This window comes from Mercenaria mercenaria, unplaced genomic scaffold (genome assembly GCF_021730395.1).
Source record: "Mercenaria mercenaria strain notata unplaced genomic scaffold, MADL_Memer_1 contig_1578, whole genome shotgun sequence".
Taxonomy (NCBI): domain Eukaryota; kingdom Metazoa; phylum Mollusca; class Bivalvia; order Venerida; family Veneridae; genus Mercenaria; species Mercenaria mercenaria.
The window spans coordinates 34,726-52,641 of NW_026459563.1; the positions used below are offsets into that span (position 1 = coordinate 34,726).

At 36.4% G+C, this 17,916-nt stretch overlaps 1 protein-coding gene across 1 annotated transcript in view; it reads right to left on the reverse strand.

Moving 5' to 3' along the window:
* LOC128551708 (myosin-2 heavy chain, non muscle-like) overlaps positions 1-17,218 on the reverse strand; it is a gene marked incomplete at its 3' end in the record, with an annotated part of 41,571 nt that extends 24,353 nt beyond the window's left edge. Inside the window, exon 1 of the mRNA XM_053532624.1 lies at positions 16,822-17,218. The remainder of the gene's footprint in view (positions 1-16,821) is intronic.
* Between the last annotated feature and the right edge of the window lie 698 nt (positions 17,219-17,916).

A 17,916-nucleotide genomic window follows, 5' to 3' on the forward strand; every position in this document is an offset into this window, starting at 1 on the left:
CAGTCTGCATATGCAATCTTGTGCGTGCCTAATCTACCAAACCCTTACACACAATTTAATGAAACTTCACACAAGTGATCAGTACCAACCCTAGTTGTGCATGGTGCATGTTACATTCTTTTAGATAAATATTCTGCATAGTTATGGGACTTTGTTTTTTGTTACTATACTGTATACATACAGTCTATATACATACAGTCCACATAATTATGCAATGTTGTGTGCGTCAAATTGCAATGTACTGTGTCAGTGCATGCGGGGGGGGGGGGGGGGGGTACATTCATCACCTTTAGTGATAGCTCTAGTTTAATATCTGATTACCTCCCCAGATTGTAATCAAAATGGATTTATATCAGTAAGTACTTATAGGACCTATTTGAAATTTCATTATTGTCATTAGTTGGACTGAGACAATCAGGGTAGGTAACTATTCAAATGAGATTTGTTTGAAACGTTATTTATGTCTTTCATGGTAAGAAATTTCGTATTAGGTAACTCCTGATAGAACATTTATCGATATGAATACTTTACTAATATATTGCTGTATAGGCTTGTACTCTGTATCTTCTACATGCATATACCAATGCATCATTACCTCCCCTGATATTAATAAAAATGGATGTTGATAGAACTCATTTGGAGTTTCATTATTGTTTTTAGTTTGACTGAGACAACCAGGGTAGATAGTATGGACTGACTTTATGTCAAATTACCTCCCTTTGTTTCAAGTTAAAATGGTTGTATCTCAGTAACCAATGAAGACACTGATTTGAAATGTCATTTGTGCCATCAGATGGACTCGGACAATCAGGGTAATAACTTTTGACTGAATTTATGACAAAATTACCTCCCTTTATTTTATGTAAACGAATATATAAGTATGTAAGGAATATCATGTTAGTACAAAAATGCAGCATTTGAGCCTAGGACCCTCTATGTCAAAACTTGATCATATCATTTTGAGCAATGGTACTCCGGTGAGCGATACAGTGCCATCATGGCCCTCAGGTTTATTTTTGTAATTGAAAAAACGCACCACGTAGAGGTTGCTTATTACGAAAATGATATTTTTGTTTTAAAACTTAATTACTTTAAAATATTTTGTGTTTATAGGATAGATGATACATCGGTTTTATCACATGACGTGTTTAAAACATGTAAAGGTAGCTGTTCCTGTTTAATTTTGCTTCTTACTGTATTTTCTTTCGATATAATAATAGTTTATAGTATCAATAAAGTTGATTTATTTCATGTTGAGATTTTAAATATTTGTATCGCTTTGTCTGTCTGTTCGACCTTTACTCACATTTTGCTACTGATGCATTACCAACGTTTAGAAACATCTCTTAAACCGATAAAGCGGGACAGCTCCATCTATCACGAAATCAATAATCCAATATCAGCGCTACCAGATGCATTCGTCGATTTCCGTATTAATTGTTGTTGTTGTAGTAACGCGGGGATGGGGGTCGATAATTAACAGCTTTGGTCATTTTCTGATGCGTTTTCTGGCGGGCGGTTTGCGAAACGATATACTTGAATGAAGTTTTCATAATATTAAAGTGTCGAAAATTTATATTATACTTTATCAGTTGTCAAATAAAAGTGATATTTAAGAATACGAATATGTTATCTAAAATATTTAGAAATCGTTACATTTTACACATCAAACACATAAATTTACGTTCTTTTCAATACATGAAACATCATGTTAAACATATATCTATGTACAAAAAAAGAAATATTTACGCACAAGAAACAGTCTGTAAATAAAATTGTTTGCCATTCAGCCAGTAACTTTTTAGTATGCACCCCTTTTCATAATTTATAGTACTGTCCAAACTGAAAGATAGACAAGTTCAAAATAGTAATTTAGCATGGTAAGGATTAATTTTCTTATCTCCTGCTTAAATAGAAATATATTTGCGTGACTTGAATAAGTACTGCTGACAAATACTACTACCATAGTATATTTTAACTATAAATACATTGAAAAAATCAACATTAAATAACAATAACTTAAGCAATAGCTCAAATATTAGAATAGCAGACTTAACTAAGTAATTACTTAAGTTTTTTTTCATGAAATTTGGGCCAGGATCTTTACTTAGTAAATATTTACGGAACAAATCTATTAACGATTTATGGTATAATCTAAATTCATAGATGGACAAGTATAATATATTTCTGTGAATTCTAAATTTCCTACTGTCATACGATTAAATAAAATAAGGGTAAAAATCATAAAAATAACTCCCGATGGAAAGGGAAAAGACTACAGAAAAGACAGAAGAAAGTGAAATATATACATATAAACGCAAAAACCATAAAAATACCTAATAGTATCACTTGAAGTAATTGGGGTAACGTATTTTTATGACCCGATTTGAAACAACACTGACCGGATATTGTTTACCCCTAGGCAATATTGTAATACACAATAAATATCAAAGGGTAATTTTAAAACATTTACAATTAAATTATATTATGCTAAATGTGTGCAATCTTTGGACTAAAAAAATAATAGATAACGCAATTTTTAAACGAATAATTAAAAAATGTATCAAATTTATGTTTTAATTTAAGAATACAGAATAAAATATTGCTTATATAGGCAAATTTATCGATTTTCCGACAGATCGATGTTACAAAAAGTTCGTAATGTACAGCCGCAAGGGTTTAATCGTGTGCACGGGGAACCAACACGCGGGCGCCACTGTATTATTGACTTCAAAGTGTCTAATATAAAATCCTTTAGTAAGTATATGTCAGACACAGGGGAGTTTTTTTTCCATTTTTAGCTAATGCAGTCCCTTTGTGCAACCAAGCGGAACCGTTTGAACAACTTTGGTAGAGGACCACTCAAGGAACATCCATGCAAAGTTTCATGAAAGTTCATTCAGTGGTTTTGGAGGAGATATTGTTTAAACACAAATGTTGTCGACGGACGACTTGACGTACGGACGGACGGACGCACGCACGGACGACTGACACAGCGTGATCACAATACCTCACCATGAGCACTTTGTGCTCAGGTGAGCTAAAAATTGGAAGAATTGGTCACTCCAATAATTGACAACCGTTTAAATGATAGGGCAGAAAATGTCCGTATCGAAGTTAATTGAACTTATCAATAATTAAATGAAAGGTTTAGATACGGGCACTTTTAGTCTTTTCTGACATAATCATATTTGCAAAGAACTCTAAAGAAGTACAGAAAAGTATTATACGATTTTTTGTAAAAGGAAACTTAAAGCAAACGTTGCTATTAAAACAAAAACAAGAGGGTCATTGAACCTTATGCACTCACCTGTATACAAGGCTCAAAGTGTGTATCTTTAGAGACAAATAGCTGAACACCTTTTTTTGAACCAAAAATACACATATTTTCAATGAATCGGAACCATTTGAACAGAAGCCATGTGAACAACTCTGAAAGAGGGCTACCCCTATTACAGTATAAAATGTAAAATACTATGTATTTATGTATTTATGCGACCAATACGATGTCTTTATTGTTACTGACTAAACGAGGATCATGAAAGGAACATTCTTGTGAAGTTTCATTGACATTGGACTGGTGGGTAAGGTTGGGAGGTCTTGATGGGGACGACGTACGACTGACGACGGACGACGACGCACGCCGGACAGTCACTGGCCACAAAAGCTCACCATTGAGCACTTTGGGCTCAGGTGAGCTAATAACACCAAAAGAACTAATGTAATGTTTCTAATTGACCGCTTCAAGCACCTGTAAGTTTAAAACAGTACACATAAATGGTGTAATGTGGGAGAAATTTACATGAAGTCAGTTTAAAAATAAATAATTTCTGTATCTTGAACCGTCACTTTTTTTTAAATCGGACAAATATAACGATTCGCCAGAGATATCATGAATTGATTTTATACGACCTTTTGTAAATATGCAATATTATAGGTATTATTATACGGTTTGACAATTACGCGATAAGACGATCTTCTCTTTTAAATCTATTAGGTTAACAAAAATGTCCTTGCATATAAATCATGTAATTAAAACATGATGAACTATTCTATTCAAGGTTACAATCCATTTAACCAACCGATAGCTCAATTTCATTGCTATTGCACACAATGGTAACTATGTTTTACAACCCTACTTTATCAAACATTCATATCGATTAAAGCCGCTATTAGTGCTCGGCTTAACAAGGCTCTATTAAACTGATATTTCAATATTTTAGACTGGTGATTTGGTGTTGGCTTTTATGCAGTCGGAATAATGCTAATAAAGATAATCCTAATGTTAAATAAAAGTTTATGCTATTTTCAGTTTTATGTTTTCACAAATATCATTACATAAAAACAAGAATTTGTCTGTAGAACACAGGGTGTTCCCCCCACTGGTATATTTGTCACAAACAAGGGAGAATATTTCAAATGTTTGCAGTCTTAAGGGGATATAGCCTCCATTAACGTTTAATGAAAATGATTTATTATTCTAGGCTATATACCTTTTGAGATTTGAGCATCAAAAAAAATCCACTTGGCTATTTCAAGAGTCATTACTCTGTAATAAGAGTTAAAATTCCCAAAGAGAATCTCAAGTGTGCAAGGTCACATCATGTTAAAGATTTTAGCAGGGTATCATGGTTTTACATGAAATACTGTTTGTGCTAGGCACATCATTAGCGAAAATGTGCATTTTTGACTGTGTTAGGGATCTTAACTTTAAAAATAGAGGGTGGAGCAAGCAAAAAAAAATAAGAGGTGCGCAAGTCTATGTCATGATAAAGACTCAAGCAAGTTTTCATCCATATATATCATACATTGTATATATTTTTGAGCTAGGTGCGTCACAAGGTGAAAAGGTGTATTTTACTATTTCAGGGGCCATAACGCTAGAAATGGGGGGCGGAGCCAAATAAAAATGAGAAGTGCACAAGTTCATATCGTGATAAAGACTTATGCAAGGTTTCATCAATTTATATCAAATGCTTTTTGAGCTAGGCGTATTACGAACTTCGGACGGACGGACGGACGCACGTAGACACGGACAAGACTCATGGGGGCACTATAACTTATCTGCTCCAAGTAAAAAGAAATACTTGAAAACCAAATAAAATCAAAGTAATGATGATGAGAACGACGATGATGGTAACGATTATGACGATAATGATAATACTAAATACAGGAATACAAGTATAAATAGCTGGAAAAGGATATCCTAGCCACAGCGTTAAACTGCTTCAAAAGCTACTCTTTAGGGATGAATTAAACACGGCTACAAACTGACAAATTTCAACCTGTGAAATGAGAATGTATGGACAATTTTTACTATCTAATTCTATCAAAATGAACATGTATGGACAGTCCTGTGTCCTTATTCCTATGCTAATTTACGCTTATAATTTTATGGCAATCACTCAATATCTCATCACTATTCAGCCAGCATCAATTTGAGGGTCTTTTAAAAACGTTTTGTAGTTATTCAATTGCAAGTAACCGAAAATCGTGGCGAGTGGTTTACGTAGTTGACTTCAAACAACTTGCCCCTAATCAATCAGTTTTCGAGCCGCACTAGGGGTGTAGAATTCTTCATTTAAGGTTATCGATGGTTCTACCCACCTGAGGTCCTGAAAGTCACAATATGACCTATTATTGTGTCGCTTCAATGTTTAACCAAACAAGATAAATGAATGCATTTTGTTCCTATAAAACATGAGTTGAAGATTGACAATCACCCTTTATATTAGGAATAACCATTTAAATTTCTCCCTTTACATAATGCTGTAAATATCTGAATTACCTAAATTGTGATTTATACTGTGATAAAACGATATAAAATTTGTTGTTGATACGTAATAAGCAAGATCATAAATCGTAGAAATCACCCGCTATACGGTAGTACCTTACCCAGATAGCAGCGAAGATGATGAAGAAGAACTAAAGAAACATCGCTGATCATTAGCCTAAAGAACAAATATTAGCTACTAGAAAAGAACGGCGTGAGGGTTTAGAACAAAAAGGTAAACAAGCAAGGCAATATCAACACGATGAGAAACAACACGACCTCGCAAGCAACTGCTTTAGATTACACCCAGCATGGAGCGAAAATCAAGAAATTCAAGACGCACAGTAAAGTGTACGATTTTACATTCAAACCCTATGACCAGCCGTATGACTATACTTGCGAACTATTCAATGGCATGGTAGACAAGATGAAAGAGGAGTGTCAGATCAAGCAAAGAGATAAAAGTTCGAGTCTGTATTAATTATCCCAGTTTGAAACATGGAATACACGTCCCATTTGACAATGCTTCAACAGTGACGGGGGAAACATTGCTTTAAGAAATTGAAAATGGCATGCAAAGCAATGAAGATTTCAAGATTCACGACGGTCAACTGCATGCTGAAATTACTCGTATTTCTATGCCCAAAGGATCAGAAAAAAATCCAGAAGAAATATGCATCATGGATCGCATGTCAGTATAGAGAAAATGACTCAACTTAAACGGAGGTCATACAAATTGACAATCCCAATGGCTGTATGTGCTTGGCACGGTCCATTGTTGTAGGTATATGCCATGTACAAAAATCAGATACCGAGGAATGAAAGAAACGATGGCGTTTGATGCGTCAATCCAATAAATCTTTACAACAGACGTTGGCTCATAAGTTATTGGATAGTATTGGAATGGGATTCGACCAGCATTGCGGAATAGAGTACCAAAAAATCCAGACCAAGCTGTACCCAAACTACATTACCAAGGTTCGAACCCATAACGGCAAAGGTGAACCTTTGTTTACCCCACCAACCATGAGGAAAGGGAGTAAAGTGATACACGTATACCACCACGGAGGACACTATGACACTGTCATTTCAATCAAGGGAGTCTATAGACATAGATATTAATGTGAATACTGTGACATTGGCTATAACAATCTAGAACAGCACAAGTGCAAAAACATCTGTCAGTGTTATTCAATGGAACTCTGGGAACCTGGCAGACAGGTGAGTTTTAGTGACTGTAGGATAACCTTTAAAAGTGTTGAATGTTACCAAAAGCATAAGCAAATCTCAGGTCGCAAAATGAAAAGCATTTGTGAATCTGTATGGCAATGTCAAACATGTCATAGGTACAAAGAAAAGCCATGTTGGTTCAGGGTCTAAGAAATGTATGTATTGTAAGGGAATCGTTCGACCTAATCATGATTGTCATATGCCAAAATATGTTTCGCCTGATTACATATTTTTTGATTTTGAGAGTCAGTTCGATACAAGCAAGCAGGTACCAAATATTTGTTGTGCTCAACGCGTTTGTGATGAATGTATCTGTAAGGACATAACGGACCATGTGAGCACTGCCACACGTTACCTGAACCCAGGGGAATGCCGTTTAAGGGTGATAATACCTTGGCCGAATTTTGTACTTGGTTATTTAACCCCATCCACAAAAAACCCACGGCCATACATGTAGCTCACTATTTTCAAGGGTATGACGGGCAGTTTATCTTGCGGCATATTGTCAGTCATACCACAACCAAACCCGAGGTCATCATGAATGGAAGCAAACTCATTTTCCTGAAATGTCATGGACTCAGAATGATTGATTCTTTGAGCTTTCTGAGTATGCCATTGTCAGCTTTTCCCAAAACGTTTGGTCTTACTGAAATTGCAAAAGGCTATTTTCAACATTGGGCCAACAAAGCTGAATTCCAGAACTATGTAGGATTTTACTTAGACTCAGAATACTATCATCCAGGCGGTATGAAACCCGAAGCCTGTGAAGCCTTTTTAGAATGGCATCAGGAAAAGGTAAAAAAAGGTTCCATCGTTGACTTTCAAAAAGAGATGGATATCTTAGACTTTCAACAAGAGATGGAAAAGTACTGCCGATCAGATGTAGATCTTTTAAGAAGCGGTTGTGGTGAATTTCAACATTAATGACGGCATCAATGTTTTTACCGATTGTGTCACTTTGTCTGTTATTGCGCCCATCGCAAAAATACATTGCCATAAAAGAGTTTGGGTATCATTTCAGATGCAGATTATCCAAAAAAGACTCGTTATTCCATCAAAGGTGTACGATGGTTACAGGCCGAGGCAACTACCACAGGAAAACCCATTCGTCATGCATTGAACGGTGGGGAGGTCCGTATAGGTCCTTATGCTGTTGATGGGAACAATGCAGAGACCAACACGGTGTATGAGTTTTTAGGGTGTTGGACTTATGGTGCTATCCCAGTCGTGAGGTCAAGAATCCCTACTCTTTAAAGACCATGAACACATTGTATATAGAGTACTTTTCAAGATTTCAAGTTTTGCAAAAACAAGAGTACCACATTGAATATTGACTAAAAGTGCAAGAAAAACCCTAAGCACAAGAATTTGTTTGATCGGTTCTATCCCCATATGGAACCTATCAAACCTCTTGATGCTCTGGGGGCCTCCGTGGCCGAGTGGTTAGAGTCGTTGAGTTCAAACCATTTGCCCCTCATCGATGTAGGTTCGAAACCTCATTTGGGGCGTAGAATTCTTCACGTGAGGAAGCCATCCAGCTGGCTTACGGAAGGTCGGTGGTTCTACCGAGGTGCCCGCTCGTGATGAAATTGTGCACGGAGAGGCACCTGGGGTCTTCCTCCACCATTAAAAGCTGGAAAGTCGCCATATGACCTAAAATTGTGTCGGTGCGACGTTAAACCCAACAAAATAAATAGATAAAATAACTTGATGCTCTGTTTGGTGGGAGTACCAATGCAGTCACCCTATACCGGTATCATGAAGTAGATGAAAGTACCAATCAAGAAATCAAGTATGCTGATATTTGTTCACTGGATCCTTACGTGAACAATTACACAGTATATCCTCTCCATCACCCTGTCATTCTAAGTCAGGAAGAAATTGATATTACAAACTTTAAGTAATACAACGGGTAAGGTGCTCCCACCTCAAGAGTTATGGTTACCCGTCCTACTCATGTAATGCAACAAGAAAATGTTGTATACCTTATACCGTACATGTGCAGAGAAAGAACTTCAGACCTCATTCAAAAGAGGAAAGGGTCTTGGTTGGGGTTTGGACTTCAGTGGAATTGAATAAGGCTTAAGATGAAGGTTAGAATGTCCGTGAAATGTAAATATATCAAATCTAGCACTTCAATGAATGAAGCGACACTGTCCATAAAGAATACATTAATAAGTACATGAAAAGGAAACAGGAGGCCAGTGGCCAGTGGTTATATCAACTGGGGGAAGAACGCCCAAAGCAATGTCTTGTCCAAATCGGAATACATTGACAAGCAAGCCAGGTTATATGAAATTATGACTGACCCTTACAAAAAAGTCCACTACTTTGACTCTTTGAACATAATGAGGTTTCTCTGATCAATTATTCCGATTACACGGATATGTCAAAACCTCATGCTGCAGCCAATGTGTTGTTGCACCTTCTGTCACTGCCTATGCTAGGTTAAAACTTACTCAGTCCTGGAACGTTTAGGGGATCGGGTCTTGTACGTTGACACAGACAGTTTTGTGTACATTTACGACCCGGTTAAATACAACATGGGGCTCCGTGACCGAGTGGTTGAGGTCGCTGACTTCAAATCACTTGCCCCTCATCGATGTAAGTTCGAGCCTTACTCGGGGCGTTGAACAATTCATGTGAGGAAGCTATCCAGCTGGCTTACGGAAGGTCGGTGGTTCTACCGAGGTGCCCGCTCATGATGAAATAATGCACAGAGGGGCACCTGGGGTCTTCCTCCACCATTAAAGCTGGAAAGTCGCCATATGACCTATCATGTGTCGGTGCTACGTTAAATCAAACCAAAAAAAATTCAACATTCCCTTTACAGAAAGTCGTTTGGGAAAGTGGACTGATGAAGTACCCGATGGATGAATTGTCAAGTATGTTGCCCTAGGTCCGAAAAACTACGGGTATGAGTACATTGTCATTGGGGAAAGCCACACAGTGTGCAAGGCCAAAGGCAATACCCTAGGTTACAATCAATTTCAACAGTATGCTACAAGCTGTCCAAAGTATCTTTTTCAGAACTCCATACCGTATCAAAAGACACGGAGATAGGAATGTCACCAGCGTGCTCTAGACCAAGACTTTCCGTTCAGTGTATACTAAGCGTGTCGTGGTGGACCAATATAAGACCATGCTTTACGGATATCTTCATTCGTAAGGAAATTGTTGACAGTAAAAGTATATGACAAGACAGAAGACATGTATTTGTTAAATAATTGTAATCTATTGTTTTATTGTGAACATTGTTGAATAACTATTGACTACGTTTATTGAAAAAAAAAACTTCAGTGAACATTGTTGAATAACTGTTAACTATTGTAAATATGTTTTTTTGTAAACACTGAAAAAATGTTATTTGAAAAAGATATTTGTTGTGTTTGTTGTCATCAAGTAGAATAAATAAACGTGTTAAAATAGACTACGTGTTCATTATTATTGAAACCATTATGGAAGAAAATAGTTTACTTTTTCAATACCCTTGCAATATTTTTATTTCTGGACTAAGTGGGTCTGGTAAAACACCATTTGAGTTTAAAACGGATGTGTTTCAAACTGTACCACAACAAGTGGTGTAGTGTTACAAAGAATGGCAGTCAACCTACGCTATGTTGCAAGAAAAAGAAGGATCTCATATCAAGTTTGTCAATGTCATCCCAGACGACGACGACATGATTGTCAGCGATAACAGTATTCCTCATTTGGTGTTGTTTGACGACATGCTCGGCGATAAAGATGAAGAAAAAGTCAAACATTTGTTTACAAGAAAAGGACATCATCGTAATGCCAGTGTGATTTATGTTAGCCAGAACATGTTTCAACAATCCAAAGCAAGCAGAACAATGAGTCTGGATGCTCATTACATGATTTTGTTTCAAAATACTACAGATAAAGGACAAAATCAAAGTAGTGACAAGTCAAATTTAACTGCCACATTTACTCCAAGCCTATCAGTCCCTCATGTATATTCAGTGACTGAGTTTCATCCAAGAACTCCCGAGTCCTACAGACTGAGAACAGATAATTTTCATCGTTGGGTGACTGGAGAAAATCGAGGACGTGTAGTGTACACGGGCCTAGTATAATGAAGCTGCAAAAACAGCCTTTGATGCCCTGCCGCCTATTAAAGCCCAAGTATTCAGAGAAACAACATCATTTGTTGTTAAGACAGTCACAAAGATGACATGCAAAAGAATGGGAAAACGTAAAACACCGTTGATCAAGAAACATGGGCAATGATGTTAGCTTTAGGCAAGGCAAAACCTCAGTATAGGAAAAAACTTATCAAGGAAGCTCTAAAGATCAAATCAACTGCGTGGCAGAGTGCTGCCAAAATGTTTTTAAAAGGGGATGTATCTCTACCAGAGGCTCAGAAGCGCCAATTGTATCCAGAGCGTCAACAACTTCGAGACTTGGCAAGCAAAAAGATTCCAATCCAGAAGAAAAAAAAAACAAATTTTAAATCAGAAAGCAGGATTTCTGCCACTGTTAGCTTTATCATTAGCACATAAGCTCAGCAATACTGTCGGAAAATATATAGATATAATATGAAAAAGATGGCATTGTTCCTTTTAAAATGCTGGATGAGATGAATCGCTGGAAAGAATAGCAACAGCGACGTCAAAGATTACCAGCAACACACAAACATAAGAGCTGCAGAAAGACATAGAATCTAACCTTCAACGAGAGGATTTGTCTGAAAGTGAAAATTTAAAGCTCAATTATACGGTCAAACGTTACAAAAATTTCAACTGGCTGATAAAAAGGCAGTGCAAACGTCATGAAAACAGCAACAGCAAACTGTACAAAAGAGAAAAAGACAACAACTCCCAAACGTCGTAAACGTGATAGTGTACGCAGAATTTGACAATCAAATTGAAATCAGCTGGCCAAGAGAAGTTGTGACAGATTATTAAAAACATGGATGGTCATGCCTATGCCAGAAAACTTAGAGCAGATGCTGAGAAGGTGAAATTTTGGATGTGTAGTGGATAATCCCAGTCAATAACAGCATCAACTGTGTTTGTTCACATCTACGGACGAGTGTATGGAGTTTTACATCGAAAAAGTCCTTAATCAACTGAATCTCTTCAGTGTCATGGACACAAAAAGTATCCAGATCTAGAGCTCATGGACGTGCATGGCAGTGAGAAAGTACAAGCGCGTAATCAATCAGATCCACGGGAAAGCTGGATGAGTATATGGGCAGATCGAGTGGAAAACGCTTTGAATCATGAATACCCATGAACGTCAATATATCTTTGATAAATCGTTTATATTGAACACTCAATGGAGAAGTGGAACTTGGTTTAAACAATTCTATTGACACTTGTATGCAAAAGCTAGATCACTAGCTAAACCTGAACATTGTCAGTATTGTACAGCAGATCAATCTGATAAACTTGCTTTTTAGCTTTGTTTAAATTGTATGTGTTAGACCATGATTTATCCTTAATGTTATTTGTTAATACAGTTACTTGTTCAATAAAAAATGTGTACACAAAAGTATTCTTGTTTTGTTATTTTTTCCCTATCTAGGGGCGCCATAAACTCAGCCATGTAGATGTTGGTACTCGTACTCTTATGAGACAAGAAGAGAGGCGGAGGGAGACCCAACGAAGAACGAATGAGGCGTTAAGGATCATTCGATCCTTATAAAATAGAGAACAGCGGAGACGGGCAGAAAGGCAGGGAATTGAGGAGAGATACAAGGGTAGACGCTACGTCATGGTTGTAAGAGTTCACCTCTACTGATAGCACCACTGAGTATAGATGATACCCAAAACACAACGGCCTTTTTTCATGACCACTCCATTTCTTTCTTTTACGAAAGAAAGTACCTTTTCTTATTGTCAACTGGTAAAATATGTGCCACCGTCCTGGATGGTGATATGGCAACCTGAATGGTTATATGACACCTAGCAACTTACGGAATGGCAATATGGCATCTGGCAACGTACGGGCTGGTGATATGGCACCCGGATGATGATCTGGCACCCTCCAGGATGGTAATCTGGCACCTGGATTGTAATCTGGTATCCTGATCATTTGACTAAAACAAAATAGATAAGAGGAATCTCTGGTACCCTGGATGGTAATTTGGTACACTGGATGGTGATCTGGTACCCTGGATGGTGATCTGGCACCCTGGATGGTAATTATAATATGGCACCCTGGATGGCTAAATTCCCATAGGGTGCTATATCGCCATATTTTGTTACTATTTTTAGTAACATAACCACGGTGCTATATCACCAACCTTTACTACTTTCAACTTTTAAGTACAATTATTCGGAGGGATATCGACCTGTTATGAAAAATACAATGATATTCAACTATTGAGTACATTTATACGGAGTGGGTATCAACCACTAAAAATTCTCAACACTTGAGTACATGTACATTTTATTCGGAGGGGGATATCGACTACTTACAAAAATTTAACGATATTCAACATTTGAGTTCAGTTATTCAGAGAGGGATATCGACCACTAATAAAAAAACAAGAGGGCCAAGATGGCCCTAGGTCGCTCACCTGCGAAATACCATAACACACCATAACAGTGTAAACATGTTTGACCTAGTGATTTAATAGATTAATATTCTGACCAATTATCATTAAATTGGAGCACAATACAAGTATTTTCTTTGACTTGACCTAGTGACCTAGTTTTTGACCCCAGTTTAACCCTATTCAAACTTGTCCTAAATTTCATCAAGGCTGTCATTCTGACCAAGAATACAGCCTGTATCGCATACACAGGTTTTTCTTTGATTTGACCTAATTACCTAGTTTTTGACCCCACACAACCCATAATCAAACTTGACCTAGATGTTATCATGGCAACCTTTCTGACCAAATTTTATGTAAATCTAGTGTAAAATGCAGCCCCTATTGCATACACAAGGTTTTTCCTTGTTGATTTGACCTAGTGACTTAGTTTTTGACAAGATGACCGATATTCGAACTTTATCTAGATTTTATCAGGGCTATCATTCTATCAAAATTTGATTAAGATCAGAAGAAAAATACGGCCTCTATCGAATACACATGGTTTTCTTTTGATTTAACCAAGTGACCTATTTTTTGATCTTAGATGACCCATATTAACTTTCTACCTAGATTTTATCAAGTTTATCATTTTGACCAAAATGCATGAAGATTAATTGAAAAAATACAGCCTCTATCACAAACACAAGGTTTTTCTTTGATTTGACCTAGTGACCTAGTTTTTTATTCCAGATAATCCATCTTCAAACTCGACCTAGGTCTCATCAAGGTAATCATTCTGGCCAAACTGCATGAAGATTAATTGAAAAATACATCCTCTATCCCATACACAAGGATTTTCTTTGATTTGAGCTAGTGACCTAAGATTTGACCCCAGATGACCCATATTTCAAGAGGGCCATGATTGCCCTATATCGCTCACCAGAGCACCAGTGCGGATCATGTCATACACAATAAATATAATCAGAACAAAATTATTATCTTGCAACTGTCTGTTTTGCTCTATGGGTCACATACTAGTCAGGCCAATCTCCATATGGAGTTTGAGGGTTCTAGACTCAAGTGCTGCCTTTTAGTACTTCCATGACTATTTCTTGCACTGGAAGACATGAATAACATTTGAAACCAATCTCATTAGGTGCTGCAGAATTATATTCATTTACATAAATAAATGGAGGTAATTTATCATAAATTCAGTCAAAAGTTATCTACCCTGGTTTTCCGAGTAAATCTGACAGCATAAATGACATTCCAAATCAATATCTTCATTGGTTACTGAAATACTCCCATTTTAATTTGAAGCAAAGGGAGGTAATATTACATAAAATCAGTCCGTAGTTATCTACCCTGATTGTCTCAGTCCAACTTATGACCATAATGAAATTTCAAATGAGTCCTATAAACACTTACTGAGATAGATCCATTTTCATTAAAATCAGGGGAGGTAACCTTTCATTGGTATATGCATATAGATGATACGGAGTACAAGCCTTCACAACAATATATTAGAAAAGAATAAAAGTAACGTTTCAAACCTATCTCAAAAGCTGCTAGGTATATGCATCTACATACAAAATAAAGGGAGGTAGTTTTTCATGAATTCAGTAAATTTTTATCTTCGTTGATTTTCCAAGTCAATCTGATGGCATAGGTAAAATGTCAGATCAGTTCTTCATTAGTTACGGAGATATACCCATTTTTATTTGAAATAAAGGGAGGTAGTTTGACATAATTCAGTCCAAAGTTATTTACCCTGATCGTCTCAGTCTTGCTAATGGCAATAATGAAATTTCAAATGAGTCCTATAAGTAATTACAGATATAAATCCATCTTGAGCCCGGCCGCTTAGCTCAGTAGGTAGAGCATTGGTCTACGGATCACGGGGTCGTGAGTTCGATCCTCGGGCGGGGCGTATGTTCTCCGTGACTATTTGATAAACGACATTGTGTCTGAAATCATTAGTCCTCCACCACTGATTCATGTGGGGAAGTTGGCAGTTACTTGCGGAGAACAGGTTTGTACTGGTACAGAATCCAGGAACACTGGTTAGGTTAACTGCCCGCCGTTACATGACTGAAATACTGTTGAAAAACGGCGTTAAACCCAAAACAAAACAAAACAAAAAAAAAATCCATTTTGATTAAAATCAGGGGATGTAATCAAATATAAGATAACTCCAGATAATGGATCTGACACATTCATCATGGAATCCAAGATTTATTGTTGTTGAAGATATTTAGCAAGCTTGTATAAAGTCAAACTATAAATTAAGTCTCTATATGGCTCAAAAAAACGTAATATCGAATTTCAGATATTTAAAGGGCCACAACTCTAGAACCCATGATGGGATTCAGTTTTTGAAAGGAAGCGAGATATTATGCCTAGGCAAGTTGTGTGCATGTTTGATCAAAATTGATTGCACGATGTAGTCTCTATCATGTTCAGAATCCCAAATTAACAAATTTTGGTGCTTTGAGGAACCATACCTCTTGAACACATGATGGGATCTGACCAGTTTTCGAAATGAAACGAAATATTACGCCAAGGCAAGATATGTGCATCTTTGAAAAAAGTTGATTGCAAAATGTGACCTCTATCATGTTCACAAACCCAAAATGGCAAACTGTGGCCCTTCAAGGGTCCATACCTTTGGAACAAATGAAGGAATCTGACCAGTTTTCGACAAGAATTGAGATGTTATGCCAATAAAAGTTGTGTGCAAAATCAAATACAAAATGTGATCTCTATCAAGAAAGTTGTGAACGGACGGACGATGGAGAAGGGCTATCATGTTTTAAATAAAATATGATCATATTTTGCCCTTTTCCTGGCCCATTTGTATGAAAAGTGTAATCGCATCAACTCTTAAAGAAATTTGTTGATATGTCTCATTCAGCAGAAAGTTCAAATTACTAGGAAATTGTTCGGTCAATAGTCTGGGTAGATCTATATAAAATATGTTATAATCACAATTTAAATCAAAACCGCATAAACATTATTTTTTTTACATATTAAATGTACAGATAAAACTAATGGGAGAATGGATGACTTTTTTTTCAAATTTTCCAGAAACTAAAAGTCATCAGTATATAGTCAGGAAATCACAGATAACCTTCATTCTTCTAAAACAATTAATGTTTATCTAACAAATTTCTTTTATCCACTCCTGAAAAATCTTTAATTTTATGGATCGTCCGTATATGTACATAGTACATGTAAAAAGTATGAAATCCTAGACCAGTTAGGGCATACTGTTCTTTCCTGTTTTGTGTAGAAGTAATATCTCATATACGCTTACCTTGTTTTATCGTTATAAATCCGACATTATATGAATTCTTCCAGCTTATCTTACACATGGTATCTTAAGGTTAATGGAAATGTTATGCGTGGTTATTCAGATCTCCATTGGTGTTAGCGTATAATCTAAATTAAGTAACAGCTTTGAAAAACCACTTCCATTTTTAGTTGAAACGAATGGGAAACCAACTTGAATGTAAAAACTCGTTATATCGGTAACGCACTATATTTATACTGCACTACAGACATGTCAGCACGATAATGTAATGAAGGGTTTATAATTACAATCTTAGAGAGTTAGAAATTTCATAAAGATATTCGTTTTTAAAGGTTTTCCCAATCTCCAAACATATAAACCTATGATTATAAACAGAAACACATTTAAACAATCATCGATATTTCGACAAGGTCTGGTGCACTCCAAGGTTTAACTGTATTGTAAAGTGCACACCGAATTTACGGTAGCAGTGCTATTCAAATATATGAAGTATTGATAACAAATTTTTGTATCATTTGAAATAGCCTCACTTATTTGGCATCAAACTATTTCAAAAGTCTGTTCGGCCGTTCTAACAAAAAGTTGTATAGAGATAAGTGATATTAAAGTCTTTAGGCTGACCGAGCAAGTTTTATACTGAATGCACTTGTTTGAATGAACGATAATTAAGCGATCTTTGATATTCAAGACTGGCTTTCTTGTGTTAATTTCCAAACAATCTTGAATCTGTTGATTTCAATTTTGTAAATATTCATTAATGTTAGGCATGCCGAAAGGTTTTATGCATTTTTCATGTCATTTATGTATTTACATAGTCAAAGAGAAATAGTCACTAATTTGTGATTTTAACTTGTGTTCTTTCCCTTTTTGTTTTTAGGACGTTTTATATTTTAAGTAGCTTAGAAAATCAAGAAAAGTAATAACATATATTGGAGAAGGGATCTAACTTCAATAGACTATGAGCCAGAAGGGGTTTTGCCCCCAAGTACATGTCTCTAAAAATTAAAAAAAAAATCTACTTCAAAACCATTTTTGGTACAAATTTAATTTTAAAATACATTGTATACCATACAGCTATCTTAAGCCTACTCGGTTTAC